Raw genomic sequence first — 24,888 nt, forward strand, 5'->3', positions numbered from 1 at the left:
AGTTTTGTCATGCCCTACGGCTATGTCCTTCTTTTAAAGGTTGTGCCCTGCCCCCTTCCCTCCTGTTTCAGAAGGAGCTGAGAGGCGGTCTGGGGGAGGGGCAGGGTAGGGCGGCAGCTCAGTGAGGGGCCGCTGGGGTGAGCAATGGACGAGCAGCATCTCTGGGTTCAGTGGTCAGCACATTCAGAAGCACCAGCATGAGGAGGGGTCACGGCCCTAAGACGAGAAAGAGGTGCTCAGATGGGAACGAGCACAGAGAGGGTTCAGGAGGGAAATGCTGTGCTCTTTCTTGACTGGTCAGAGGACTCTCGGGGGATTGAATCCAAATCTTGTTTCCATACTCAGAGGCCTGAATAACAGTGTATTTATTCTATGGCTTTACATCCTCCATCTGCTACTTAATGTGTGACGTTGGAGAAGTTACTTAACCTCTCTGTGCCTCCGTTGCTTCCTCTGTAGAATGGGGTCGTGAGGACTAAGTAATCCATGGCCCACTCCTAGCACAGAATGGGTGCAGAGTCCACGTTCAATAAAATCCTAGCTGCTGCTCCTGTCGTTACTCACACGATGCTTCTGTCACTAGCATCAGTGTCTCTGTGTTCAACAACAATTTCTCCTCCCTCCCTTCTTTTCTTCTCTAGTGCCTGCCCACGAGAGTAGGTGCTGGGCCTAGAGCAGAGAGCCTGGCAAACTTGACTGCTGGTGGTGAGGTAACAGGGCGGGGCGCTCAGCTGGAAGTTACCATCCTCCACCTGGCTGGGGGCCTTAGTTCCTGCAGAAGAACTCAAAGGTATTGTTACGTATTGATATAACCCTTGCGGAGGAACCAGGGCCCTGTTTTAGTCGCTGCACTATTGCTTCTTGGCTTCTCCCCATTTGTTTCTGCATCCCCTCCCTTCCCTGATTAGCAACTGTTGGAACCTGCCCTTTGGAACTCAGGGAAGGTCTAGGAGGCTGCAGCCTTTTTCCTACACGCCAGAAACGGGGGGCACATAAAGGCTTTTGCATCCAGGAGGACCCCACAGGGTCCTGCTGAGTTTCAGAATCTCCAACTCGCCAAAGGATCTTCTAAGAGAGAGGTAAGAGTTCTCTGTTATCCAAAAAAGCAGGGAAGATCTAGAGGGCAGGGAGAGGACCAGGAACTGAAAGCAACAAAGGACTTACTGAGGGGTCCAAAGAGCTAACAGGCTGCCTTAGGGAGAAGTCAGTTTCCTGACATTGGAGGAGTCCAAGCAGGGCCTGGACTAGCCCTCCAGGATGAGGTTGCAGAAGGAATTCAAACATCAGAGGGCACTGGCTGATCTGAAAAGCCCACCTGCCCCACCCCTTTCTCCAGGCTCCTGTGTTGTTGCTCGTCGGGCGGTTGGTGTTCTTGGGAGTTCAAATGATGTGTGAAGTAACTTCTGATCTTTTCTGGCACACTGCAAAGTTGTGCAAGGCTTAAGGAAATACTTAGCTCCACCAAGCAAGCCTTTCCCAAGTCAGTATTGGGGAAAAAAATAACTCCATTAGAAGTGCTAAATGAGGATAATAATGAGATATCCAATGTCTTGCCAAGTGAATTTAATCGCTTTCTGATCCCAACAGCTACACAATTCAACTCTTTCTTAGCATAATTAAGCAAGTGACAATGAGGATACTATTCTAAGACACGGTAATGAGATGCTGAGAGGCCTGAATGCAGCTGGAGGGGAATTCCTATTAAATATTTATTAGATATGCAAGTTCTTTAATAGCTAGAAAAAAATAGAAAAGGAAATTTAGTTAAGTGAGGTCCATTTCCTTTGAAATTAAACTGTTAAAAGCAGAAGCTGCCGGGTCACTACTTGCAGGAATCTTCATCTTTCTGGCCTGAGGGCTTGGCTGCAGTCCGGCCATAAAACTCCTTAGGGGATGGTGGAGACAGTTGGCTGGGTAGTAAAGAAGAAAGAAGGAAGTAAAAAGAGGTAGTGGAGTGGGGTAGGAGTGTGGAGTCCAGACTTGTGTTTGAATTTGAGCTTGGAAACCACTAGGGTTGTGTGCGTGTGCGTGTGTGTGTGTGTGAGAGAGAGAGAGACAGCGCGCAAGCTCAGATGAAGCACTTTACGTGTCTAAGCCCAGTCTCCTGCTCTGTAAAATGGGTTTATTCATACCTACCTCACAGGGTTATTCAGAAGACTAAGTGTGATCATAGTTGTGAAAGTGCCTTAGAATCTGGAAAGCACTGGAAGGTGCTTGGGTCACTGACTCTTTGAATCTCTGCAAGAGAATTTCCTGTGGTGCTAGCAAGCTCCAAGCAGAGTTCAAGCCACTTCTCTGGTTGTAGCTCCAGGGAGGAAGCAGATCGCATTGGCTGGAAGATTGAAATTCGGCTGCACGTTGAAATTTTTTCTACCTGGCAAGGGATACCCTGGCACACCCACAAGGTTCAAAATCCCACACTTCTCCAACTGATGGGAATCAGTATGCAAATAAGATGCTTGCTCCAGGCCCCGCCGGCAGGAAGGGGAGTTAACCTCCGCTGGGTCTCCTGTGGGGATGTTTTCCGCAATTAGGAGCTTCACCAGTGCAAGAGGCACCGTCGGGCGGGGCTTTGCTCAGGCCTCAGGCCAGCCCTTGGGCGGCCCGTGTGAGCATGCGCGGATGTGTATGCCGGTGTGTTGGGGGAGGGGAAGACTCCCAGCAGTCCCGTTTCAATCCTCCAGAGTCTCACAGATTGCGTCCCTTTCTAGACTTCACCTCGACTGGCTTTACCACGATGCAGAGTGACAGCGATAATTATTTTTACTTTTTGAGTGCCTCCTTGTGCCGGGCGCCCTGGCAACACCTGTTGGGTGAGTAGTATTACCATTTTATTGCCATTTTACAGAGAGGGATACTCGAGCCCAGAGATGGGAAATGATTTGCGCAAGGTCACAAAGCTACTCTCTCAGCTTTCTCTGGCTCCCAGGTCCCTGTGGGTTTCCGTCTTTCATTGCTGCCTTTCCCAGAGACGTCCGAACCAATGGTCTGGGAGGAACCATTCCTTTTGCCTGGGGGCACCCAGGCCAGCTCTCAGAGGCACTGCAGGGTGGGGGTTGTGTCGGTGACCCGTATGCCTGTTGCTAGGGGCACGTGGGGAGTGGGGGAAGTTGTGCTTTCTGGGGAGCCCCTTTGGTCTAGCATCTCGAGCTGGTGGCCTCCAGCCAGGGTCGGCTTACATCTTATCTCTGGTATTGGAAGCCCAAGGGTGTCCTGTGCACCGCCCCCCTCCCCCACCCAACTGGCATCTTTACCTTCTGGTTTGCAAAGGGCTTGGGTGATCTGCAGGGTGGGGAGCTGGAAGTGTCAGGACCGCAGGCAGAAGGTTTGGCGGAGGGTGGCCTCTGGTGGGCTCCTCTTCCTTTGTCTTTGTGCCATACCTAGTTCCGTCAGAGCCACTGGATCGTTTGGCCCTCAACCAACTAAGAAAATGGCTCAGAGCCTAAGTCTCACATATGTGCCTTCTTGGTGTGAAGGGCTTAGCTGATCTGGGTCACGGGTGTCAGCATCATGCTTGGAACCTTGGAGATCGTGACCAGCTCAGTGGGAGATATCCTTGAGTCTTATTCTTCTTAGCCCATTCAGCCCTGCTGATTTTTCCTGAAAGTTCACTCCCATTGAATCCCTTCCCATGCCCCTTATAGCACAAGCAAATACCATCTCCTTACTACTGTCCTGGATGATTATAGCAGGTTCCTATCAGAGGAAGTCTCTTGACTCTCAGGCCCATCCACTCACTGCCCCAGAGTCCTCTCCCTCCAAAAGCACTCTGCGTGACACTCCTCTGTGCATAGAAATAGCAGAGCGGGTCAGACCTCTGAGGTGTATTGCCAAATTGGGGAGGTGAACATGAACTTGTGAAAAGTTGTGAAATGACAAGGCAAGCTTCAAGAACCAGTTCAAATAGATAATACAAAAGAAGATAAGTCACAAGGCAGAGTGTGATTAATTTCCCAAAGAGTTCTACTGTTCATCATGTTCTACTGTTCATCTCAGAGGTGGGACGAAGTGGCCATGGAGGACTTGGGGTGGGAAGAAGACTTCATCCAGGAGGTGGGCCCTGATCTGTGTCTTCCAGAATGAGCATAGTTTGGGTGGAGAAAAGGGTTGTGGAGATCGTTCCCATTCATTCTAGAGTAGCGGGTGCTGGGTGTCCTCTGTAGCTGATACTGGAGGTAAGGCGCAGCTTGGTTACAGACACAGCTTGACACAAACAGGAACATACAAGATGTAGCCAAGGAGCAGAGAGGTTGTTTCCTTTCCCATCCGCTACAGGATACAGATTCCTTCAGAAGTATTCAGAGCTCTCTACCATGTGGGTCCAGTCTACCTCTCTGGCTTCATCTCCACCCATTCTAGAATTTTTGCTTCATGAGTTTTGACGCTGGATTGTTTGGTGTGTTTGGGGTCATAACTATTATTACTTTTTGGTGGATCATATATTTTATTTATTTAAAATCTCTCTTCTGCTTAATTCTGCCGCATTGAACTCACTTTGATAGTAATAGCGCCAATCCTGTTTACTTTGCATTTGTAGGTATATCTTTGCCCTTTGTTTCATGCCTTTCTGCGTCATTTTATTTTTGAGGTGTCTTGGAGCTCTAAGCCAGGCCAGAGGTGGTCAACATCAGCTTTGAAAGTGACTAGGGTGAAGCTCAGAGGCAGTAGTCAAAACACATACTTAGTCTAAGCAACTTACAAAAAGCTAGCCAGGATATCTGGATGTCTTCGCCCACTCCTCTCTCAAAGGGTAAACAGAAACCTTAGACTCTGTTGGACCTGTTGCTTCCAACTTCCTTGAACTTGCCGGGTTCTACCAGTTATAGGACTTCTGCCACACTTTGGCACTTTTTTTTAATAAATTTATTTATTTATTTATTTTTGGCTGCGTTGGGTCTTCGTTGCTGCGCATGGGCTTTCTCTAGTTGCGGCGAGCGGGGGCTACTCTTCATTGCAGTGCGCGGGCTTCTCATTGCGGTGGCTTCTCTTGTTGCGGAGCACGGGCTCTACGCACGCGGGCTTCAGTAGTTGTGGCTCGCAGGCTCTAGAGCGCAGGCTCAGTAGTTGTGGCACACGGGCCTAGTTGCTCCGTGGCATGTGGGATCTTCCCGGACCAGGGCTCGAACCCGTGTCCCCTGCACTGGCAGGTGGATTCTCAACCACTGCGCCACCAGGGAAGCCCCACACTTTGGCGCTTCCTGTGCCAGTTGTTTGCCCAAGCTGGGCCCAGTCCGATTTTACTTACAAGCCCATCTGCTCATGACTATGGCTGTGACTCGTGTACAGGTCTTGTTTCCTAGACACCTTTCCTTTCTGGAACAAGAGTAAGAACCCTCGAAAGTAGCAGCATTCCTCATGTAATAACCAATCTCTCTAAAAATGAAGAGAAGAACCTCGTATCTGTGATTCATACCAAAGTCAAATTGTAATAAAAGGAGAAATTTCCAGTCAGTAAAACGAAGTGGATTGGAAATCTGGGTAATTCCAAATCACCATCCAGGATGAAAGAGCCTGCTGTCAGATGCCACTGCAGATGCCCATGGGTGCGAGGAAGGGGCTGTGTGCTGGCTTGTGGGATCTGTCTGGACGGTGGGATGCAGCAGCCTTCAGAGAGCCCTGGAACTGGAGGCTTAATGCAGTTTGGATGGGGAGAGAGCCAGGAGAGCATTCCAGTTCATTCTAGTGTAGTAAGTATGTACTGAGGGTCCTTCATGGCAGCCCCTGTGAAACTGAGCAGGACCCTGTGGGCTCCTGGGCACAAAAGCCTTTCTGTGTCCCCTGAGTTCCAAAGGGCAGGTTCAAGCAGTTGCTAATCAGGGAAGGGAGGGGCTGCAGAGACAGGGGAGGAGCGGTCCAGAAACAATAGCGCAGCCTGGGGGCAGGGTCCTGGTTCCCCCTCAAGGGATACACATAACAATATCTTTGAGCTCTTTAAAGAACTAAAACCCCCAACAAATGGAAGATGTTCCAGAGAGAAGGTCACAGTTCAATAACCTTGAGAACCACAGATCAAGAGACCACCTGACACCAGAAGATCTCTAGATTGAAAAGAATATGGGTCCTGCACACACCCTGATAACCCTGCCCCTTGACTATAAAACTCCTCACAACGCCCCCTGGGTTGGGACACACAGTTTTGAGGGCATTAGCCTGCTGTGGTCCCCTTTGCCTGGCAAAGCAATAAAGCTATTCTTTTCTACTTCACCCAAAACTCTGTCTCTGAGATTCAATTTGGTACTCGTGTACAGAGGCCAAATTTCGGCATCACCTGTGTCTATGTGGTTATGTGGTGTGTGGTGTACGGGTGTGTGTTGCTCACAGACCCGGCAGACAAGCAGGCTCTAAGAATTAAGGGTAGAGAGTTCTGCCTAAGAAGAGGAAGGTTCAGTATGTCTTGAATTCAACAACTAGTAATGTGGGTTTTCACATTACTGTGCATTTTTTTCACTTGTATAAATGAGCATCTATCTTTTATGTATCTGGCACTTTACTGTTTAGAAAATACGTTCACATATTATTCAGTTAGATTCTCCAAACACCAGTTTCAGCCAGGCTTCTCATCTCCATGTTTCAGATGACGAAAGAGCCTCACATTGGTTAAGATGCTTGCCCCAGCTCATCAGCCAGTAAGTCACAACACTGATATCCAGGACTTTAAACTGAGGACTTCTGAGACCTGGTTCAAGGTTCTTTCCACAAAACTACCCCTGCTGTCATCTCTCAGTATGAACTATAACAAATGACCACGATAGGGATGTTCTCTGCAAACTATTAAAATGCTAAAGAAATATGGTTGCAAGAACATCTGATTTTTAGAAGTGGACTTTGTGCCTGAGGCCTCAAGACAGAAGCATAATAAAACCATTCATTAAAATATTTACATCAACTGACAGCCACAATAATTAAAAACTCCCAGCACCACTAAGCTGTGTTTCAGATTAGTCTTCTGAGTGGAGAGGCTCTTTTAGAAAGTTTATCTTCCTTGTTTCAGGAATAAGGGCTTCTGCTGAGAAGCTTTAGATCACTGGAGATGGGAGTCAGAGTGGCGGAAGGGCATTGAAGGTCTAGCCAGGCAGGGGTCACGTGCCCCTGAGCACCAAATAGAAGGAGGTCCCAGGAGGCAGATTTTCCCAATGATGGCAGCTCCCTTGCTTACAGGAGGGTTCAGTCCTGAGAGGACCTCCACCTTCCCTCCTCTCTCTACCACTAAACTTCCAACAGCTTGACCTTGAGTTTAAAAATATGGAAAATTAAAAATATACAAAATAGAATAGCTTGATAGACCACCATATACCCATTACCCAACTTCAATAATTATCAACTCAGGGCCAGTTTTGTTGCATCTCTGGCCCCATCTACTTCATATCTCCTGTATTATTTTAAAGCAAATCCCAGACTTCATAAATCAAGTAATCCATAAATATTTCAGTACGTATCTCTAAAAGACATGAAATATTTTTATAACACAACCAAAATACCATTATCAAATATAAATAGTGCAGTGATCAGTGTTCAGATTTCCTATTATACACGTGTGTGCACGTGCGCACACACACACTACAGTTTGTTTGAATCAGGATACAAATAAAGCCCATATATTACAATTGGTTAAGGTTAGTATGTCTTTCAGAACTTTTTAAAATTGTAGGAACGCTCTCTATCTTTTTTTCCCCCTCATAATTTATTTGCTGAAGAAGTTTTCCTATAGAGTCTCACAGTCTGGATCTGGCTGATTGAATCTCCACGGCTTACCTTAAGACGTTCCTCTGTCCTTAGTGTTTCTTGTGAATTGGTTGTTGTATCTCGAGGCTTCATCTGATGCAAACTTAACTTGGGGCCAGCAAGAATGATGCGTCATAGATGACGTTGGTCACCCTACATCCTGTCTAGGTGCCTCCTTTTTTTTGGTGATGCTAGCAATCATTATTGTTCGATGCCTAGATCCATTACTTCATTACCGATTGTGCAACGTTGATACTCTAACTCTAATGACTTTTTCATTTATTAGCTACAATACTTCTTTTTAAAAAGAATTTTATTGGCGTATAGTCAATTTACAATGTTGTGTTAGTTTCATGTGTACAGCAAAGTGATTCAGTTGTACATAAACATATATTCTTTTTTAGATTCTTTTCATATAAGTTATCACAGAATATTGAGGAGAATTCCCTGTGCTATACAGTAGGTCCTTGTTGGTTATCTATCTTACATAGAGCTCCAAAACAAGAGAAATTTCCCTCATCTACTATTTGGTTGCCCAGTGGTTTAGTCCATAGAGAAATGCAGGATTAATACTTGATTCTTTCCCTTTAATTATTAATTTCCAAAAGAATAAGTTGGCTCTCTTTCATTGCACTAAAGTGACAAAGTAGATTTTTTTATAATGAAATCATGAGTTTAAATATATTTGATGTGTTCAATCCATTGGCAGTTATTATTTTTTTTTATTTTATATTGGAGTATAGTTGATTTGCAATGTTGTGTTTGTTTCAGGTGTACAGCAAAGTGATTCAATTGTACATATACATATATCCATTTTTTTCAGATTCTTTTCCCATGTAGGTTATTACAGAATATTGAGTAGAGTTCCCTGTGCTATACAAGGACCTACAGTAGGTCCTTGTTGGTTGTCTATTTTATATATAGTAATGTGTATCTGTTAATCCCAAACTCCTAATTTATCCTTCCCCCCACCCACCTTTCCCCTTTGCTAACCATAAATTTGCCAATCCATGACGGTCATTATTTTTTTGATATTCAAATTGTCCCATCTTTGGCCAATGGAAGCCTCTTCAAGTTGGCTCCCTGAGTTCTTTTGCCCTGACCCCGAGAGCCTTTGATCGTTTCCTTGTTCTCCGGTAAGACAGGGTGCTCCAGGCTCATCTTGTACATTTCGGCTACAGACCTAGAATCAGCCATTTCTCCGAGAAGCCCTGTTTCTTTTAGGGATAAATGATATTTCAGGACTACAGTCTGCATTTTAAGGTTGCTCATTGCTACTGGGTTCGTCATTGTTTCTAGAGCTTTTCAGCAGAAGAGCTACGAAGTGTATTATTTAAAGTAAAATATATCATGAGTTCATACTGATGCTTCCCATTCAAATTCAGGACTACAGGGCATGTATGGAACATCTTCTATCTTACATCCACATCTCTATTCCTACACTAAGAATCCCAGTATTCAAGGCCACGGGGGATAATAGAATTAAAATATCACACAATTACTTATTCAATTTATCTCATCATACAAACAAAACTGTCTCAGAATAACAATACTAATGCTACCACCCAATATGATTACTATAAATAATTTGCACATTTTTTTGTAGTTCGTATACTTAAAGCAAATCTCACTAGGGATATACTATCAGATGACTGTGTTTAAAAGTCACTGGGAATAGTTTCTCTCTGCCACCAGCTACACACACAATTAGATTCATCTATTTCATTTTGCTTTCACTTCGGGAGTTTCTGTTTTATAGTGTTGTTAATATTCTTTTTTGTTTTGTTTTGTTTTGTTTTGGGGTTTTTTTTTTTTTTGCGGTATGCGGGTCTCTCACTGTTGCAGCCTCTCCTGTTGCGGAGCACAGGCTCCGGACGCACAGGCTCAGCAGCCATGGCTCACGGGCCCAGCCGCTCCGCGGCATGTGGGATCTTCCCGGACCGGGGCACGAACCCGTGTCCCCTGCATCGGCAGGCGGACTCTCAACCACTGCACCACCAGGGAAGCCCTTAATGTTCTTTTATGATTACATAATATGGTTACATGATTCTGAAGTCAAATCTGTAAGCCAAGGTACATTCAAATAAATCTAGATTCTATCCCTGCCCCTTTCATCCTGTTTCCTCCTCACTTTAGAAGCAACCATTTCAAAATTTCTTAGGGCTCATCCTTCCATTTTTTAATGTTTTAACCTGAGAATGTTCATATATCTTTTTTTTTTTTTTTTTTGGCCGCACCGGGTGGCTTGTGGACCTTAGTTCCCCGACCAGGGATTGAATCCAGGCCCTCAGCAGTGGCGCCGAGTCCTAGCCACCAGACCACCAAGAAATTCTCCATATACGTATATCTTGGCATCCTTCCTTTCTTGGAAAAAAGATAGCATGATATGCACATTTTTCTACACCTTGCTTTTTTTTCCCCACTTAAAAATAGATCCTGGAAATCACTTTATAATATCTTCTCATTTGTTTACCAGCTGGGTAACTCCGTTATGTGGACGCACCACTGTTTGTTCAACCAATCCCCTATCGAGGAACATTTGGGCTGATACCAGTCTTTGCTTTTACAAATTGTTCTGCATCAAATAGCTTTGTGTATATGCATTTTCATATTTTTGCCAGTATCCATGGGATAGATTCCTAGGACTGGTATTGTCGGGTCAGAAGGTAAACATACACATATTTTTGCTACATATTGCCACATTTCTCTCCATAGATGGGGTACCATTTCACATCCCCACCGGGAAGGTTGATAGCATTTACATTCTTTTTGGTGCCTATAGTTTAGCCTTCCATGTTTTTTCTGTTGTTGAAAAGCCAGTTGCAAGTATTGATAGTGAGAGGCAGGAGGGAGAGTGATTTGGCATACAGACTCTGGGGTTGAACTGCTTGCATCGCAAACCCTGGCTCTGCTACTTAGTAGCTGTGTGTTCTTGAGCAAATTACTCAACCTCTCTGTGCCTGAGTTTTCTCATCTGTAAAATGGGGAAGTGAGGAAAACTTCCTAAGAGGGTTGTTCTGGTTGATTAGCTGCAATAAGCATGAAGTATCCATGGAGTAAATGTTAGTTACAGCTAGTATTAGTTAAAAATCTCCTTGTAAGAACCCTCTGAGGTGGGCACCAGCCCCTGTGTAGAGATGAAAAAACTCAAGCATAGAGAGATGAAATCATTTGTCCTGGGTCACAAGGCTGGAGGGGTTAGGCTGAGGCTCAGGCCTGTCTGCCGCCAAAGCCTGTGCTATCTGGAGGGATGTCGTGCTGCAGCCTTCCTGTAAAGGGCCAGTCTGGGATGAGCTGGGGCACAGGTAGCCGGGGATAGTCCAGGCTCCACCCCCTTCCAGGGACTGTCTTGGTTATCACACCACTCTTCCAGGCCTGCCGTGCTCCCTGCCCTTCAACTCTGAGGCCAAATTGCCCACGTTCCCGCAATCTCTACAGATCCGCTGGGCTGTTAATGAGCGGGGCCTGATGAAGAGTGAAGACTGAACTTGGTTTTCCTGGGCCCTCTTCCTTCTGCCTCCTGGCTGGAAGCCTTAACCCTTGCTGAGGGGAGAACCTCCTCCCCTTAGGCCTTTGCCCGCCTGATTTTCCAAAATTTAGCAGAGCTCTCCAGACTTCACCTCCTCTCTTGTATTCCTACCACAAAGTTATGCTGACTCTCCTGGACCCTCTCGCCTGGCTTGATCCCCAGGTGACCTGGAGTCTTGCACGCTCAATAAATATTTTTGCTTTGAATCCATATGCAAGAGGAAGTGGGAGGTGGTGGTGAAATTCTTTCTGTATGTAATTGAAAAACAATGCTCTGAATGATGGGCCATTTGTTGCTCCCCGTGGAAATGATTTCCTCCTTGGTGCGGGGTCTTCAGGCGTAGGTCCTATGTGGCCCAATCTGCTTGGCTGGCTCATCGAGCAGGCCTTTCCCCAGGTGTGGGTAACTGAGACAAGGTAGAAATTTAGCACATAACTCATTTTTTATTGTTAAAACTGTTTTGTAGAGTACCTACACAAATCATGAATACATCTACAAATCTCTGCGATCTTTCATCTCCTACCAGAAGCACATCCAGATTTGGGGGCCCTGAAGCTTACCGAATTTGTGTGACCCTCCTTAAGAAAAGCAACCCCAATCACAAATTCAAAATTAGGTACAAAAGTCAATATTTACTTAGGGAAAATAAATCACAGAAATCACAAATTTGGAAGGCTGCCAAATACCGGAGACATCATAAAATCCAGAAAAATAGCACAATATTTTCACTAAGCAGCTGCCTGACATATTCTTCAATCACTTCTGCATATGACAATTTTATAGGATTTTCTGTGGAGAGAGTTGGAAGATCATTTTTCTTTCCTCTATCACTTTTGGTTGAAATTTGTTTTATATTGTTGATCGTTTAGAAACCTTTTTTTTCCTCCCAGCTTCTCAACTTTTAGTGGGTAATTCGTCTAATTACCAATTGTTTCTGTTGTTGTCAAATTTAAGAAAACCTCTTTCTGTCTCTCTCTCTCTCTCTCATTTTAAATCTCTATTTAAAATTTGAAAGACTTTTCCAAAGACTAAGCTTCTGACTCGGTACACTCAAGCCCTGTTTGTCTTCCACTATCTGCCCACTTTCGGTACCAGCTGCTATAGGATGTGTGCACAAGCAATATGGCTTCTGGACCTTTATGTCATGACCCCAGGTGAGTCAGCCTAGTGGATGGTAGGAGCGTCCCGGAAGTCATTCCTACAGCAAGATGCTTAGGGATAATTTAACTAATCATGGAAGTAACTGCAAACCCCATAAATATACCCCACCAAACTCAAAATTGATCTATCCCAAGTCAGCTTCCCCTAGCCCGTTCCCCAAAATGCTTGAGGCCATTCTGATGCCACTGGACACAAGGGGAAATGGGATTGAGGGGCAAGTCAGAGTGGAAAGGCACGGTAGGCTTAACCAACTGTGATGAAAACATCTTACTTTTGCAAATTTAAAAAAAATATATGGCCCTGTGAACACATTGTTAATTACCCTGTACACGCCCACCCCTCCCCATCCTGCCAATCTCTGGGTCCCTAGAACATCATACAGGGCCTGTCAAATTGCTTTTTTTGTTGTTTGTTTGTTTGTTTTTAATTTTTTGGCGTACCACGCAGCATGTGGGATCTGAGTTCCCCAACCAGGGATTGAACCCAAGCCGCCTGCAGTGTAAGCACGGAGTCTTAACCACTGGACCACCAGGGAAATCCCAAGGGCCTGTCGAATTGTTGAATGAATGCTTTCAAAGCCTGACCTGTTTCATGGACCAAGATTTGAAGAAATTAAAAACTCTCTTCTATCGATGCTCTTTCTAACTTGAAGTCGTAAGACTTTTTTTGTTAGGGATAGATGTTAGCCTCGTGCTCCAAGGCAGGGACTAGGGTACAGTAAGCAAACACCCAGGGCATACAATTCAAGGAGACACTAGATCCCTCACTGACGTCACCCCTAGTCCCAGCCTGGTCCCAGGCTTTGCCTCTTCTAGAAGGCTCCTTGGGGGAGTGAAAAAATTTAGTTAATATTGTGCGTGGGAAGCCCCTTTTCTCACATTTTTATTTGTTTATATAATAAGTTCCTTGGACTAGGTTCCTAGAAGTCACATTAGTAGGTCAAAGGGCATGAGCGTTTTTAGGGCTCATGAATAAGTAAGTACCCTTATCATCCCCATCATACACATGAGGAAAATAGGAACAGAGAAGTTTAATAACTTGCTGCAGGTCACACAGCTAGTAAAAGGCAGAGCCAGGATTCAAATTGAAATAGTCTGACACCAAGGCAGCCACCGCACTGTGGAAAGGCATTATATCTGTGTTATAGTAGGTACAGATAATTTTCCACTCTTACTTGTGTCTTAAATTTTGCTTGTGATATTTTTATACAGAGATTTTTAAATACATATCTGGAGTCAAACTTATCAGTGTTTTTGTTTTACGTTTCTTTTCCTTTCATGTTTAGAAAACCTTTCCCCATACCATGAGCTGGTAAATATTTACCTATGTTTTGATGGACTGTTTGATAACTTTCTTTTAAAACTTAACTCTTTAATTCATTGGAGTTTATTTCGATGGAAGAGGTGAGGTGAAAGTTTTCATTTATTAAATAGTTGTTTGACATTCTGCCACTGTTATCAAATCCTGAGCGTAGAATGGAGATGATAATGATCTCTATGGGGTCATTGTTAAGATAAAGTGAAATAAAAAAAAATTTAAACACAAAGTAAAAAATTAAACCAGCACCCAACAAGAATTAATCCTCTTTCTCCAAATCATTCTGCCCCACTCAGGAAAGGTTTCTCTGGCAATCGTATATTTACATAACTCTCTTCTGTACTTGTTTCCTGGTCTAGAAAAAAGAAGGGTCCTTATCTAGTTTTTCAGTCCTTAGAATTTTATGATTTCTCCTTGAAACATTTTGTGAACAGTTTGAAACAATTTGAATAAAGTTGACTTCTCTTTTTTTTTATTTTATTTATTTATTTTTGGCTGTGTTGGGTCTTTGTTGCTGCACGCAGGCTTTCTCTAGTTGCGGTGAGCGGGCTTCTCATTGCGGTGGCTTCTCTTGTTGGGGAGCACAGGCTCTACGTGCAAGGTCTTCAGTAGTTGTGGCGCATGGGCTTAGTTGCTCCGTGGCATGTGGGATCTTCCCAGACCAGGGCTCGAACCCGTGTCCCCTGCCTTGGCAGGCGGATTCTTAACCACTGCGCCACCAGGGAAGCCCAAAGCTGACTTCTCTGAAAGAGTTATGTTTCATTAATGAGCAGGTACTTCTGCTGTTTTGTCTGGGGAATGATATTTAAACCATTGATTCATTCATGATGACGGACTCACCTATTAAATTAAGGAAATCAGTGTGTTCCAATTGGTTACTCAAATTATTTTGATGGGAAAATGATTGCGTTTGTATTGACCTGTTTCTTCCCTTTCATGAGTATTATACTGTGGAGTGACCACAATTACAATGGGCATGTCACTTGAATAATCACAAACGTGATGATCTGAGTAATGGTGGCATCCTCAACACTTCCCTCTCTGTCTCACATTCAAATCATCACTAAGTTCTGTTGGCTCCACCTCCGTAATGTAACCTGTATCCATCTATTTTTCTCTCATCCCATTGTTCCTACCCTGGTCAAGCCACTATCATCTCTCTTGGACCACAGCCCCTGCTGGCCCCCTGCTTCTATCCCTGCTCCTAATCAGTTTATTCTCCATGCAGCAGCCCAGGGTGATCCTCTTAAAATGCAAGCCATATCTTGTCATTGCTCTCTTGAAAACCTAACACTGGCCCTGCAGGTTGGTGTTTAATCTTAAGAGTGTGGTCCTTGGACTACCTGCATAAGAATCACTTGAGACATTTAAAAAAAAAATATGGGGCTTCCCTGTGGCTTCCCTGGTTGAGAGTCCGCCTGCCGATGCAGGGGACGCGGGTTCGTGCCCCGGTCCGAGAAGATCCCACATGCCGCGGAGTGGCTGGGCCCGTGAGCCATGGCCGCCGAGCCTGCGCGTCCGGAGCCTGTGCTCCGCAGCGGAAGGGGCCGCGACTGTGAGAGGCCCGCCTACCGCAAATATGTGTGTATATATATATATATATATATATATATATATATATATATGTGAATGCCTAGGCCCTGCCTGAGATCTACCAACTGAACCTCTGTGGGTGGAGCCCAGGAAATCATATTTCAAACAAGCATCTGCATCAATCAGTTCCCTTTGGGATTCAAATTCTTGCTGAGAACCCCTAGAGGCCAGTGACCTTGACTTTGTCCTGCCTCCTTCCAGCTGGATCTAAGACAGGGCCTGGCACAGCAGAGGTGCTTAGGCTTTCCGGGTTGAATGGACAGGACGGAGGGTACAGATGTGTGCATATTTGAACAAAAACTTGGAAGCAGGGGTCAAGACAGGGAGGACTTAGGATTGCAGACTGAGGTGTTTGATTGGCTTTGATGTTTGGGATGTTTCCAGCTACTGCCTAACCCATTCCTCCCTCCCACACAGCCCGAGGTCTGCCTGGCCTGACTGATTCTGTAATCCTTGTTTCCCATAACTCCTGTGTACGGGTTTTGTATTACTGTGTAACAGACGACCACAAACTGAACCACTTAAGCCGATACACGTTTATTATCTCCCAGTTTCTGTGGATCAGGAGTCTGGGCACAGCTTAGTTGGAGCCTCTGATCAGGGTCTCACAAGGATGAAATGAAGGTCAAGGCTGAGAGTTCTTCTGGTGGCTTGAGTGGGGAAGAATCTGTTCCAAGCATCAGGATGTGGGCAGAATTCATTTCCTCGTGGCTGTACGGCTGAGAGCCTGAGCTTTTCGCTGGCTGTAGACCAGAGGCCACCTGAAGTTCCTTGCCATGTGGCTTCTTCAACACGGCTGCTTCCTTTATCAAGGAGAAGCCTCCTCCAGTCTGGTGAGGTGGTGTCTTGCGTAACAAGATAATTGTGGGAGTGACATACAGTCACCTTTGCCGTATTCTGTAGCTCAGAAGCAAGTCATACCTACTACCCACACTCAGAGGCAGCAGAGTAGGCAAAGACATGAACGCCGGGCGGTGGAATCATTGGGGGTTACCTTAGAGTTTGTCCGCCACACCCTGTCATAGCATTGCCACTGGCCCAGGAACTCCTTCAGAGAAGGCTCTCCTCTCTCTTCTGGCCCCGCCATCAGCCATCAGCAGTAGCGAGATCTTCAGCTGTCCTGCCCTGAGCCGTTGACTCTTCACATCCTAAGCCTTCTCCCAGGATATGCGGTCACTGTGGGTCTAGCTCATCTGGGTTGCTGAGATCATAGTGCCACGAGCTCTGCCGTCCCGGGAAGCATTAATCTGAGTGATGTCAGTAGCCTCCCGCACGTGTGACTGGTAAGAAAGGTGACTGGGAGGGGTATGTGTGTGGGAGCAGTTTCACGTTTATGCATATGTATGTCTCTGCCTGCTACTAGTTAAAGTAGTGCTGGGTTCAAGGACTACCGGTGGGGCTACTGAGATTTCATTCTTGGGTGTGGTCCACCTGGAAGAGCTCTAAGAAGCTGCAGATTGTGGGGAAGCCTTGCTTTTGAACTCATGGAGGAGCACTGAGGTAATGAAAGCATTCAGAATTGAGAGCCAAGTGGGAAAGCAAATCCAGAAAGCCAGAGAAGGTAGTCCAAAAGGCAGCCAAGCTGGGGCTCGCAGCGTTGGGGCATGGAACCTGGCGTGGAGTAGTGCGTGGGGAGCAATGGGTGATGTCGTAACACATGAAGGGTCTGCAGGATGATGGCCCTGTTGTTCAGACATGATGAGCGACTCTTTTGAACATTTAATTTTACATTTCCATGTCAAATATCTGTTGATTAAATGAATCTCCTTTACTTAGACACACAATGTGTGTAGGAATTTGATGTTCTGTATAATGTATGCTCAGGGTCAGGTCAGATTCTGTTCTTGACTCGACAAGAAATGTGGACTAAAGTAGCATTAAAAGCAAGTGATCTTGTTTTCTGGGAAAAGTACCTCGATGAAGGGCCATCCGGCTATCATTCTGTTCAGGCAAAGATTGTTCAACTTGTTCTCTCTTGATAAATTGTCTCGTGGAGTCACTGGGCTGTTAAACATTGAGCTTTGCACAGTCCGGTTTTTGAAACCTCTTCTGCTTTCTCCTCTGTGGCCCTTCAGATGGGCAGGCAGTTAGCCAGATCTGTTACAGAGGGCAGATAGTCTAAAAGGCCTCTATGCACTTGAATGTTTCAAAGGTCTTTCAAAGAATCAGTGAACAGACCGTGTGAGGTGTAGACAAGCACTTGGGCGCGTCACCGGTGTCTTGTTCTGAGAACTCCATTAACCGAGCCATGCTGGCTAAGGCTGGGAAACCTAGCGATGAAACCATGAAGAGGCCATGGCTCAGTAGTATTCCACTGTTAATCACTTTTAATCTGCTCTCCATTTAGTGGCTCAAGAGACTTCTTAATCATGCAAATCTTATCAGGTCTCTTTCTCTTTGCTTAAAAGCTTTCAGTGTCTTTCTATGATTCTTAGGCTAAATCCCCAAATCCTTACCACCACCTCCGCGGTCCCTTTTGCCTCTTACAGCCTCATTGTGGGCCACTTCCCTCCTTAGCGTCTGCCGTCCAGTCACACGGGCTGCCTTTGGATCCCTCAGAAGATGTCTATTCCTTTCTGCTTCTGGGCCTGCCTTTGCACGTGATCCTTTTGCCCTGAATACCCCCTTCTGCTCTTTTTACCTAGTTAACTCTCATTGATCCTTAGAAGTGTTACTCAAATGTCACTTTGTCCAGGAAGTCTCTGTGACCCTCCTTTGAGATGAGGTTAGTTTCGGCTGTTGTTTGGTCTCCTGGAAGCTGTGTGCTTCTCCTTTGTAGCGCTTAGCACCAGTGTAGCCATGTCATTAATTGCATTCTTAATTGTTTAATGGCAGTCTCCCCCTCTAGACCGTTGGCAGAGGGAAGAGACTGCCTCTCTGGGAAGGCAGAGAACATGCTGTCTTGTTTGCTATGGTAAACCCAGCACTGAGAACGGGGCCAAACATTTCAGAATCCATCCTTCTAATAAAATGCAGTTGTCCTTTGGACTGGCCAATATCACTTGGAGTATGGGATTAGGAATGTATCCATCTAGCCCTGCCACCCCCCAGAGCACAACTGAGCAATGCAAGCATGCATCCATCCCTTTCCTGAACAAATTTTTTTTTTTTTTTTGCGGTACGCGGGCCTCTCACTGCCGTGGCCTCTCCTGCCGCAGAGCACAGGCTCCGGACGCGCAGGCTCAGCGGCCATGGCTCACGGGCCCAGCCGCTCTGCGGCACGCGGGATCCTCCCGGACTGGGGCACGAACCCGCGTCCCCTGCGTCGGCAGGCGGACTCCCAACCACTGTGCCACCAGGGAAGCCCCCTGAACAAATATTTATAGAGCACCTCCTATGAGTGAGGTGCTGAGACTATCATAGTGACCAATATTGTCTCCAACCTCTTGGAGCTTATAGTTAATTCCCTTCAATGACCTTGTTTTCATGTCATCAAATAAATGGCTTGACTCTTCTGGATTTATATTGGGACAGCCCGAGCCATGGCTCGTGATGTGGTGTGGAGGATGCCTTAGCTCTCTTGGTTCAGTCAAAGCCATTTTCTTCTCGCGATAAACTTGCCCTGGGACTTTAAAATCACTAACCACAGCCCTTCTTCTTCATTTCCTGTCTTTACCTTGTGCTCTGCACCCTCATCCTCTTCTGAACCGCACCTGAAGTCATCTTCTTTCTCACGACTTGAAGGCAGATAGGATGTTTGTCCTCATCCTTAGAACAGCAGCTATTTGTGAAACGTTAGAAAGACCAGGCATTAGGTGAGTGGGACACGTTCTCCCGATGTACTGAAAGCTGTTCAGTTTGTTTTCACTCCCTACCGTGTGTCCAAGTGGGCAGCACGGCTTTGGTTCTGAAATCTGTTTGCATTTCGTGGTGGTTTTAGTTCATTACGGACATGGACTTATTGAAATACAAGAGAAACACACGACTCCAAGGAACCAGAGCCCGCTCTCCGTCTGTGATTTTTCAAGAATGCGGATTCATGACGTTTTTGAATGGATCAGGGTACCTCAGCTGAGAAACACACATAGAGAAAAACCGCTCTGCAGAACAGCTCACGCCGTAGTGCAGACCCAGGCCTGTGTGAGCCGCCTGCGGTCCATCTCAGCACGATGGGAAACCCCCCTCCCCATCCCCTAGAGCCAAGAGTCTCCTGAAATTATGGACCAGGAGGGCTTGTAAAATCTGTCATTCCTGGGCTTCCCTGGTGGCGCAGTGGTTGAGAGTCCACCTGCCGATGCAGGGGACGCGGGTTCGTGCCCCGGTCCGGGAGGATCCCACATGCCGTGGAGCGGCTGGGCCCGTGAGCCATGGCCACTGAGCCTGCGTCCGGAACCTGTGCTCCGCAACGGGAGAGGCCACAGCAGTGAGAGGCCCACGTACCGCAAAAAAAAAAAAAAAAAAAAAAAAAAAATCTGTCATTCCTTAGTCCCATACAGAATCATCTGACCATGGGGAGAGGAAGAACCTTGTCAGTACCCCATTTATTTAGTTTGGGAAGAGGTAACAGAGTACCCGTGTGTGTGTCTTGGTTCGAGCTCACGAGTTTTGGGGGGGAAACTTCTTCTTAGGGGAAAGAGCCCCATCCCTCCTCTTTTCAGAAATGCAGGGGCCTCTCCTGTGACAGACTCAGCTCCCCAGCTTCGCCTTTAATGGAGTGAGCAGATTGCAGTAAATTTAATGACTTTATGAAGATAAATGTTTCCCTTCCGAGGCTCCTTCTTGTCAGAATACATTTAATACCGCCATTCCTTTGAGAACTAAATTCCTGTAGCACTTTGCAGCATATTAACATGTTTTTCTCACCACATGAAATTGCACTTCAAGCAAGAAATAATGTTTCTGCCTCCCTTTGTACATTTTTATTACTGCCAATGAATAGGAGTAAATTAACTATTATGGCTAACATTATTCACGGGGACAAATTCCTAACTCATTTTACAGAGAATAATAAATAACGGAATGAATAAGATGCCTCCAATTTCACATGTGAATTATCAAAGATTCCTCAGAGTAACGGAAGAGAGGCCGTCATGTTTATACACAAAATACAAATATCCAGCCAGCGTTGAGCATCACAAGCTACGCCATCTGACAGTCACCTGCGTTGGGCTACATATATAACCGTGCTGCCCCAGGTCCCCGAGTCGGGGGGGCCAAATTCCCATCCATCACCCATCCTCAGCCACCTAACACAGGCTCTAATTATACACTCAAAGAGCTATATTTAGCTTTTACAAAATCTAGTTACAATTTCCACATTTATCACTTGATTCCATAGGCAACTTCAGGACCAGGGAGATTTGGTTCCCGTTAATGACATTACAAGGCAAATTACACTCGAATGGGAACCGCCAACGTCCTGGCCGGTGGCTCTCTCATTTTGAATTGCCTTCAACAGTCCAGATTCCAGTACAGTGACGTAAGTTGAACACCTTCTCGTAGCCTGTTCTAATGGGATTTTTGCTGTACCATAAATTGTCAAGGACCTGAAAGGTACAAGCCAGCAGGATAATAGGGAACAGAACAGCACACACACCCTTCTGGAATATTATTCGACTTAATGACCTTCCCAGATCTCCGTGGCCGCATCGCCACATCTGTGCTCTCCCTGCCAGACATCTATTGAGCAGGGACCATGTTGGGGTGCAGGATACAAATGTGAGGGATTTCCAGCCTCCCTGAGAGAACGCATGCTGCCTGGTATCCTTGGTTACTGGCCTAAAGGGGCCACAGGATGAATGTCTGCAGTGGGGGGACGGGGCTCAGGGAAAGAGGGCGAGCCTGGTGGAGAGGAGGGCAGGGCGGGGAGTCCTGCCAGGCAGTCACGTGCCAGAAGCAGATGTATGGAGGCGGGAACGGGCAGGGACACTTGGGCAGGGAGTGAGGATGCGTCCCTTCCGTTTGGCCTGTCATCTTCACGCATGCCATTAATTCAGGTCTTCCCCTAAAAACATGGACTTTTCGGACCTACGTGCAGAACTTTGCACTAACTTGATTAAGCCTGTTCTTCAGAGTTCCAGTTTAGCATCTCTTCCTTTCAAATGACCATGTGTCCTTATACTCTTCAATATAGTTTCTTTCCCTCCCAGTTTCATGAGCTCTGTTTCATCTACAAGCCATCAATGTCTGCCTCCGAAGGTCTGTTGGAAATTGTCAAACTAGACAAGCTCAAGGTCCCCCTCCAGCTAACACGATGGAGTTCATTAGAATTGTGGGTGCAAAAGTTATAAACTCACTAAACTGCACTGTGATGTATGGAATTGGCCACCTCTTCTTTTTGGAAAATTGGGATTGAATTTTGCCTTTTCTACTCTTCACGTGTCATTTCTAGTCTTACAAGAGAAATTCCTCAAGGATTGACAGACTACAACTGTTCCCGCTCTGTGTTGGACAATTGCCAGGCCAGGAGATAGGAACTTATTTAGAATAACTTACAGCTGCCCTTTGGTAAAATATATGTATTTTCTGATTACAAAGTTACTGAATAAAGTTTGGAAAACACAGAAAAGTAAGAAAAAATTTAAATCACCAGTAACCCTACCTCCCTGAGGTCCCTTTGTTAGCATATTTTTCTGTGTTCCTTCAGTATTGTTCTATGCACACACAGGTGTACACATGAATGCATAAATGGGTGCATTTTTCTAATTACCCCCATAGGATAAATTCTTATAAGTAGAAATATTGAGTCAAACAATATAGATTTTTAAGGCTTTTTATGTCATTTGGCAAATTGCCATTCAGAAAAGTCTTACCAGTTAGTTTTATTGATCTTTGCTATCGTTTCCTTCATTTCTTTTTCATTTATTTCTGATCTGATCTTTATGATTTCTTTCCTTCTGCTAGCTTTGGGGTTTTTCTGTTCTTCTTTCTCTAATTGCTTTAGGTGTCAGGTTAGGTTGTTTATTTGAGATGTTTCTTTCAATATACATATCCCTGCCCCTTTGCCAATTGTGTGTATCCTCGTGCTTAAAATCTTTGCCAACGTGATAGGCAAAAAAGAAAAATTGGTATCTCATTTTCATTTTACATTTCTCTGATTATCAGTTTTGTTAGGCATTTTAATTTTATTGAACATGTATGATGTGTATGTTGTAAGTGTCTAGTTCTGTCTTTTGTGTCTTTTGTGCTGAGTTTTTTCTTATTGATTTATGAGAGCTTTCTGTATATGAAGGATACACACTCATATTTGTTGGAATATTTGTTTTGTTTCTCATTCGCTTCAGATTCTTCTGTGAAATAGGGATGATTCTGTGTATTCTGCAAGGCTGGTTTGATGGTTAGCCATCATGAGTCAAGTCCCTCACACCGTGTGGGGCATGGCAGATGCTCAGTATAGGATAGCTATTACTATTGTTGTCATCGATTAGACTTGTAATCCACACCGTATGGGTGTGGCTGTTTGGGCATTTCCCCCACAGCCCAGATCTCTGTGCAGGAAGCCCTAGTACTAAAACTGCCTCCAGGCAAGCAAAGGGCCCCGTCACCTTCTTCCTGCGGGGCTATTCATCAGGCTGGCTGAACTTTTGAGGGGTGACTTCAGCAAGAGGACACAGATCCTGGTGCCACCAGAAGGGTCTGCAGAAGTGGCACAGCATGCCTAGGGAGTAGTTGTCACCATTCCTAGCTGACTACTGAGGAAACTAAAGCAGAGGGGACTTTAGGGACCTCCTCAAGGTCACACAGTAGCTGAGGAAAAGCCGAGTGTGTGACATCTCAGAAAGCAGCCGTAGGAAATTGAACAGATTTGCTCTCTGGGCTGAGGATTTCTCAGCCATAAAATGAGGGGGTTTTAGTAGGTAATCTCTGAGACCCTTGGAACTCCATCCGTCTGTATTTCTGTCAGAGGATCTGTGGGTCTAAGAATAGCCCTGATTCATTAGTCATAAAATTCATCATATTGATTCACAGTTGCCCAAGGGCATTTTGTATCCTTTGCAACTCTTGGTTCTGTTACTTACGTTGCCAGTGAGGAGGGGGTTGGGAGGCACGGGAACAAGCCTCCTTATTTTCGGATTTGATTCCTAATCAAAATCCCTTCTGTAATACAAAGCGCAGGTTCGCCCTCACAGGCTCCTCTAACTCAACACGTCCCAACTCAATTCAGTTTTACTTTCTGGCCCCAGAGCTATTCCTTCTGGAAGAGCATCCTGGCTCCACCTGATAGCATTTCTCATGGCTTGTAATTATGCCTGTCTTGGTGGTGTTATTTGCTTAACGTCTGTCTTTTCTGGGATTTCTGCCCATCAGGAGGTGAAAAGTGGTCCCTTGGTGTAATGGTGCATTTTGACCTTGCCTTTCTTACAGAATGTTCCACGCCATGTTGCACTTGTTGATTGAGTTATCTATCTGTGGCCAAACACAATGAATTCCTTGAGCACAGGGCATGTTACAGACTGAAGGTTTGTGCCCCCCCCCCCCCGCAAATAAGTATTTTTTTAATTATTTTTTTTTTGCATTTATTATTTTATTTTTTAACATCTTTATTGGGGTATAATTGCTTTACAATGGTGTGTTAGTTTCTGCTTTATAACAAAGTGAATCAGTTATACATATACATATGTTCCAATATCTCTTCCCTCTTGCGTCTCCCTCCCTCCCACCCTCCCTATCCCACCCCTCCCGGCAGTCACAAAGCACTGAGCTGATCTCCCTGTGCTATGCGGCTGCTTCCCACTAGCTATCTACCTTACGTTTGGTAGTGTATATATGTCCATGCCTCTATCGCTTTGTCACAGCTCACCCTTCCCCCTCCCCATATCCTAAAGTCCGTTCTCTAGTAGGTCTGTGTCTTTATTCCTGTCTTACCCCTAGGTTCGTCATGACATTTTTTCCCTTAAATTCCATATATATGTGTTAGCATACGGTATTTGTCTTTCTCTTTCTGACGTACTTCACTCTGTATGACAGACTCTAGGTCTATCCACCTCATTACAAATAGCTCAATTTCATTTCTTTTTATGGCTGAGTAATATTCCATTGTATATATGTGCCACATCTTCTTTATCCATTCATCCGATGATGGGCACTTAGGTTGTTTCCATCTCCGGGCTATTGTAAATAGAGCTGCAATGAACACGTTGGTACATGACTCTTTTTGAATTATGGTTTTCTCAGGGTATATGCCCAGTAGTGGGATTGCTGGGTCATATGGTAGTTCTATTTGTAGTTTTTTAAGGAACCTCCATACTCTTCTCCATAGTGGCTGTACGAATTCACATTCCCACCAGCAGTGCAAGAGGGTTCCCTTTTCTCCACACCCTCTCCAGCATTTATTGTTTCTAGATATTTTGATGATGGCCATTCTGACTGGTGTGAGATGATATCTCATTGTAGTTCTGATTTGCATTTCTCTAATGATTAATGATGTTGAGCATTCTTTCATGTGTTTGTTGGCAGTCTGTATATCTTCTTTGGAGAAATGTCTATTTAGGTCTTCTGCCCATTTTTGGATTGGGTTGTTTGTGTTTTTTGTTATTGAGCTGCATGAGCTGCTTGTAAATTTTGGAGATTAATCCTTTGTCAGTTGCTTCATTTGCAAATATTTTCTCCCATTCTGAGGGATGTCT

At 45.2% G+C, this 24,888-nt stretch overlaps 1 long non-coding RNA gene across 2 annotated transcripts in view; it reads left to right on the top strand.

The window, feature by feature from the left end:
* The first annotated feature begins 892 nt into the window (after nt 1-892).
* Nucleotides 893-24,888, top strand: part of LOC109550581 (uncharacterized) — a 72,662-nt gene continuing 48,666 nt past the window's right edge. The window contains exons 1-3 of one of the 2 annotated variants that reach the window (XR_012329124.1): nt 893-1,079; nt 2,712-2,813; nt 20,601-20,746. This is a non-coding gene — a long non-coding RNA (uncharacterized lncRNA). Of the gene's footprint in view, nt 1,080-2,711; nt 2,814-20,600; nt 20,747-24,888 lie in introns of those variants that run through there. The other variant, XR_002177122.3, reaches the window with a different exon arrangement.

Source organism: Tursiops truncatus, chromosome X (genome assembly GCF_011762595.2).
Source record: "Tursiops truncatus isolate mTurTru1 chromosome X, mTurTru1.mat.Y, whole genome shotgun sequence".
Taxonomy (NCBI): domain Eukaryota; kingdom Metazoa; phylum Chordata; class Mammalia; order Artiodactyla; family Delphinidae; genus Tursiops; species Tursiops truncatus.